This window comes from Thalassophryne amazonica, chromosome 18 (genome assembly GCF_902500255.1).
Source record: "Thalassophryne amazonica chromosome 18, fThaAma1.1, whole genome shotgun sequence".
In the NCBI taxonomy this organism is placed as follows: Eukaryota; Metazoa; Chordata; class Actinopteri; order Batrachoidiformes; family Batrachoididae; genus Thalassophryne; species Thalassophryne amazonica.
The window spans coordinates 17,866,127-17,872,340 of record NC_047120.1 but is presented as its reverse complement, the minus strand read 5'-3'; positions in this window follow the sequence as shown (position 1 = coordinate 17,872,340).

The window sequence follows — 6,214 nt, the reverse complement described above, 5'->3', positions numbered from 1 at the left end:
GGAGACACACATGATAATTCATACACAAGCCTCGAGTGTCCTCGGTCCCACTGTGAAGGGGTTTGCCAGGAGAGATCTTGGTATGAGGATGTTTCAAAAGAAACAAACCCCAGCTAAAACCTCCACAAAGCGCCTAGGCACCAGGGCGTATGAAGAAAATGGTGCAACTTCTCCCAGTGCTGTGGGGAGACATCTCCTCTGTAGCAGTACTCAGCTGGGTCATCCACCAGATCAGCGGTGTCATCCACCAGATAGTTCTGATCCTGGACCCCAGCAACAACACCATCAATGGGCTAAAAGAATCCAGTGAAACTGCATCATTGTAAATTGGTCCATTGGGGAGAAGAAAAAAGATCTCTCACTGCTTCCCCTACTCAAACTTGAGAAGTGGGGCAGGAGATCAAAGGCAGTATTTGAGGAGAGGAAAGGTCACCATCTTGAAGAGAGCCCTCGCATACAAAGCCAGTAATGTTAAGGGTGCAGCTTTAGACCCCGGGTCTGGGGCCCACTGCACTCTTGTAGAAGGAAATTCAAGGCAAATGAAAAAAAAAGACAAAGTATTTGGCTGTTCTGAGTGTGGTCAACAATTTGCACAAAAGAGCAACCTGAAAAGACACATAATAATTCATACGGGACAAAAAGCATTTGGCTGTTCTGAGTGTGGTCAGAAATTTGCACAAAAGAGCAACCTGAACAGACACATGGTAATTCATACGAGCGAAGCAGCACGAAGCTTGCTCTTATGGTAGACAAAGACACAAACCAGAAATGACACAGAAATTCAGCCCAGTGGAGAAAAAGCGACAAACTGGACAACGTTATCGTAAAAAGCCAAAAACCAATGGTAGACGAAGCGACAATCCAAACGCTGTGCCTCTCTGCCGAGTCAAATTACAGTCAGGCAGGGATTAATAACTTCAAAGTGAATCACCGGTTTAAGTCAAATGACACCTCTTTCCAAACGTTGTAAGACAAACAAACTACAATTGACTAAAAAGTTTTTTCCCCTCCCAAAATGAGATGTTATGAATTACATTGATGCTGATGTGCAGTGCAGCTGACTGAGCTCAGCTCAGAGGTATTCGCCCTATTGAGGTTTCAAATCCCGCAAAATCTCACAAAACTTTGAAGAGTTCGCCACTCAGTGACATGTCTTTAACATGGAGAAATGCAATGAGACTATCTGATCAGGCTGCACTTTAAAGGAGACCTGCACTGAAATAAATGTGGTCAGATTTCAGAAAGAAATAGCTGATATGTATTTACAAGACCCTTATGAATGCAGTAAAGTAAATCTGTAAGCCCAAATTTGTAATTCAGTGGAGAAATCTTCGTTTAAAAATGACAAATTTGTAGCTAAAATTTAGCCCTCTGTGAAAACAGTTTGTACATCCGGATCATTTCCATGACGTCAGGGACAAGACGACGCGCTCCCGCCTTCAGTCCAATCCCGCATTGAAACTGATTTTATCTGTTAGTAATGTTACTGTTATACACATCCTGGTTTCAACATCCAAAAGTAAGCTGCAATGAATGTGAGATACAGCTCTGATACATGATACATGCTCAGATCAGCGGCGACATCGACGTTCTTCCCCCATGCCTCTCTCTCTCTCTGCCTCCACTGCACTTAACGAGTGCATGCGCTCATTAAATGCCGCCGCGGGCCACTCACACCCCTGTGTCTGCTGTGCAGCCGCAAACACGGCTCTTTCTACTGAATGGTGCAGCCTTGGCACAAGTCCAGAGACTACGCTTGCCGTTTTAATGTGAAGCAGCCGGTGACACCTGTTGCTCGCAAGGACAGACTTGTGGCAAAATCCGCAGCGCCGCACGTCTCGGTAATCGGAGCCGCAGAGCTCAGTGGCCGCTGAGAGAGATTTATATCGTTTTAATGACTTGAATTCTTTGCGGGTCTCACCTCCATATCCCGCGATGGTACTGGAGGCGAAAGACAGTAGACTGTCAATGCAACACCACTCAATCAAACGGGCATATGAAAAAGTCCACCAAAATAATTTTCAAGCGCAAATAAAAGAAATGTGTACTCACCAAGCGTACCCCAAGACAATATGAAGTTTAAAAAAGTAGATCCTTCCAAGAAAAAGACATAAGACAAGAAAAAGGTGCAGATGAAACCTGATGTAAATCCACAAATTACAGTTGGTGCGTGCAATGCATGCTGGGAGAGGGTCTTCTCCGTGATGTCTTGGCAGCGTCCATGATGAGAGGGACAGTTTTGCGGAGGGCTAAATGTTAGCTGTAAATTTGTTATTTTTAAATGAAGATTTCTCCGTTGAATGACAGATCTGGGCTTGAAGATTTACTTAACTACATTCAGAAGGATCTTATGTGTAAATATGTCATTTTTGGTCCAAAGATCTGACTGCATTTATTTCAGTGCAGGTCTACTTTAACTGCTGCACACGGACCACAGCATTAACATCGCAATATAAAACTTTATATTGTACCTAAAACTCTTGTGACTATATTTTCTGGGTTTATAGACTTTATTGAGATTGTTTTACATAAAAATACAAGAAGCTCAGGTTGTTTCTCCGTTATTTTCAATGGGAGTTGCTGGGAGCTGCGATCGCTTCCTGTTCATGTCGCTCTGGGGGAAAGTGAAGTTTGCTCTTTAATGTCCTGCCTATTGTCCTTTACAATATTGTTTGTCCGTTTGTTCCAGACTAATATATAAAATGTATGAAATACGTTTTGCTCCATGCAGGTTAAACATAGCAGACACGGATTATTTGGAATATTTGTTTTAGCAAGTTGTCAGGGTTTCATGCATGCAGTCTCTTATGAACGTGATGAATTTTGGTATTATAATGCACATTTGGAATTGTAGTTATGTTGCTGCTCTATGCTGTTTTGACTGCAGTGAGTCTCTGGCGCTCAAGGGATTATGGGATATCTCAATAGGGCGAATGGAGTGACATTCATGCCATTAATGTCTGAAACGAAATGCTTTTGACAAAAACTACAGATTTTGTTTATTTCTATTTATGTCCAGAGATCAAGGATCCACCATGTAGAGTTTATGTCCAGAGTTTAAGGATCCAGTGACCAATTTCATATTTATTTACTTTAAGACTCAATAAAATGTTGTTGACATAGAAAACCTGTAAAACCTACTTTTAGTACACAGAAAATTCACAAGAGGATAAGGTAAGAAGATACAGGAATCAATCAGGAATCGGATTGATAAGTGGAATCGATAATGGCATTGATATTGATAAAATCTTATCAATACCCATCCCGAGACCTAAATGTCATGGTCAGATGCTGAAAAGCTTTGCTTGTTCGTGTCCGTGACATATATTACAAAAAATAAAGAGGAAAACAGTTTAGCTGTTCTGAATGTGGTAGAAGATTTGGAAAAAAGAGCAACCTGAACACACACTAACCTTGAATGTCTTTGGTCCCACAGTCAGGGGGTTTGACAGGAGAGATCCCGGTATTAGGACATTTCAATGAAACAAACCCCAACTCAAAACTCCACAAAGCAAAGATGGAAAAGTTTTAAAATGCTTAAATTAAACTGGCCGGATGTCACCACAGAAGAAAAGGTCCCTAAACCATGCCAAGGCACCAGGGGGTGTGAGGAGAGCAATGGTGCAACTTCTCCGAGGGCTACAGGGAGACATCTCTCCTGTGGCAGCACTCAGCTGGATAATTCACCAGATCAACGTAGTTCTGATTCTGGACCCCAGCAACAAAGGGCCAAAAGAAACAAACTACATCATTGTAAATTGGTCCCTTGTGGAGAAGAAAAAGATCTTTCACTGCTTCGCTTACTGTTGGCATGAGAAGTGGGGCAGGAAGTCAAAGGCAGTATTTGAGGAGAGGATAGGTCACCATCTTGAAGAGATAAGACTAATGTTTAGGGTGCAACCATCGACCCCGGGTCTGGGGCCCGTTGCATTCTGTTAGAAGGAAATTCAAGACAAATGAAAAAAAAAAAGACAAAATTGCATCACAATTATGCCGTGGTTTTCACAAAAATACTGAATGGAGAAGAGGACACACCAGACTGACTAATGACTGGGAACACAAGCCTACTACCAAAAACCAAGGAAACACAGCTACCCAACAAGTACAGACCCATCTGCTGCTGAACAACAACATATAAATGGCTGACAGGAATCATAGCTGATGCAATTTCTGAACATCTTGACACTGGTGGCTACCTGGAAAATGAACAGAAAGGTTTCAGAAAAAGATTAGGAACTAAAGACCATTTATTGATATATATATATAAAGCTATCCATAAGGACTGCAAAAAAAGGAGGAGAAACCTTAGCATGACATAAATTGATTACAAAAAGGGCATTTGACAGCGTGCCACACTCCTGGATAATGAGATGCTTAGAACTCTACAGCATCAATGAGGAAATAAGATCTTTCCTGAGGGCACAAATGAACAAGTGTAACACCACCATCACCCTAAACCACACAGAGGAGCAAGTAGTAATTCCAGATGTACAGGTTCTAAGAGGGACATTCCAGGGAGACAGCCTCTCCCCACTTTTATTCTGCTTCACCTTAGGCCCACTGAGCAAGATCCTGAAGGAGCATGACATTGGGTATGACTTAAGTCGAGGCAGAGAAAGGAAAAATCAAAAAATTGTGAACCATCTGTTGTACATGGATGACTTAAAAATCTTTGCCGACACAAAACAGGGACTCAGTCGGCTTGTGGAAGCAGTCCATAAGTTCTCCAAAGATGTTGGCATGGAATTTGGACTGGATAAATGCTCTAAATGCACAATTAAAGAGGAAGCAGCAGAAAACATACAGTTGGATGAAGGGAGCTACACTGAAGATTTGGCTGAGGATTCCACATACAAATACTTGGGAATTGAAAAATGCTACAGTGCAGCACAAGAAAAGGAGAAAGAGACAAGAATACCTAAACCACTTAGAAAAGATCTGCAAAACAGAGTTGACACCAAAGAACAAGATCACAGCCATAAGCCAGTTTGCAATACCAGTGGTGACCTATGGGTTTGGCATAGTAGCCTGGCCCCAGCGTAAGCTCAGTAAGTTGGATGTAAAAACCAGGAAGATGCTCACCCTCCACAAAGTCACATACAGAAATCAGTGCATGGACAGAATATATCTCCCTTGCAGAGAAGGCGGTCTGGGTCTCACTGAAATCAAACAGGCCTACAGCACACCGATAAGTATTGGAATAGTACTTAAAGAGCTCTGAAGAAGAAATCATGAAAAAGGTTGCACAACATCACAAGAAGATCTTATCCGAACAGACCTCAGTCATCAAACTGGCAAAAAACTTTGGTGGAGAGTTCTTACAAGAGAAAGAATGCAACAATCTGATGCCTGAAACAAAACTCGCAAGACAGACCAGAGAACAATACAGCAAAAGAGAAGGAAAACATTGAGTGGACAGATGAAAACAGCACAAAAGGGCTGGGTGATTCCAAGAAGAACTTGAAAAGGAATACAGTGGACAAAGTTGGATCAATGCAGTGGCTGAAAAATGGAGAACTTGATTTTGATGGAGAAAGAATTCTAACTGGAGCACAAGATCAGGGATTTCTAACAAATGACTTCAAAAAATGGCAGGGATCTCACAAATGATACATGCCGATTCGGTCATACAGCTGTTGAGAGTGTAAACCATCTAACATGAGCATGGATATTATATAGGTGCTGGTCAGGTGACTTTGCTGGCCAATTAAGAACAGGGATACCATGGTCCTTAAACCAGGTACTGGTAGCTTTGGCACTGTGTGCAGGTGCCAAGTCCTGTTGAAAAATTAAATCTGCATCTCCATAAAGTTGGTCAGCAGCAGGAAGCATGAAGTGCTCTACAACTTCCTGGTAGACGGCTGCATTAACCTTGGACATCAGATAACACAGTGGACCAACACCAACAGATGAGATGGCCCCAAACCATCACTGACTGTGGAAACTTTACACTGAACCTCAAGCAACATGGATTCTGTGCCTCTCCTCTCTTCCTCCAAACTCTGGGACCTTGATTTCCAAAGGAAATGCAAAATTTACTTTCATCAGAGAACAATACTTTGGCCACTCAGCAGCAGTCCAGTCCTTTTTGTCTTTAATCTAGACAAGGTGTCAAGTCAGTAGTCTTCCCCATGATTGTGTAGCCTACAGAACTAGACTGAGAGGCCTTTGCAGGTGTTTTGAGTTAATTAGCTGATTAGAGTATGACACCAGG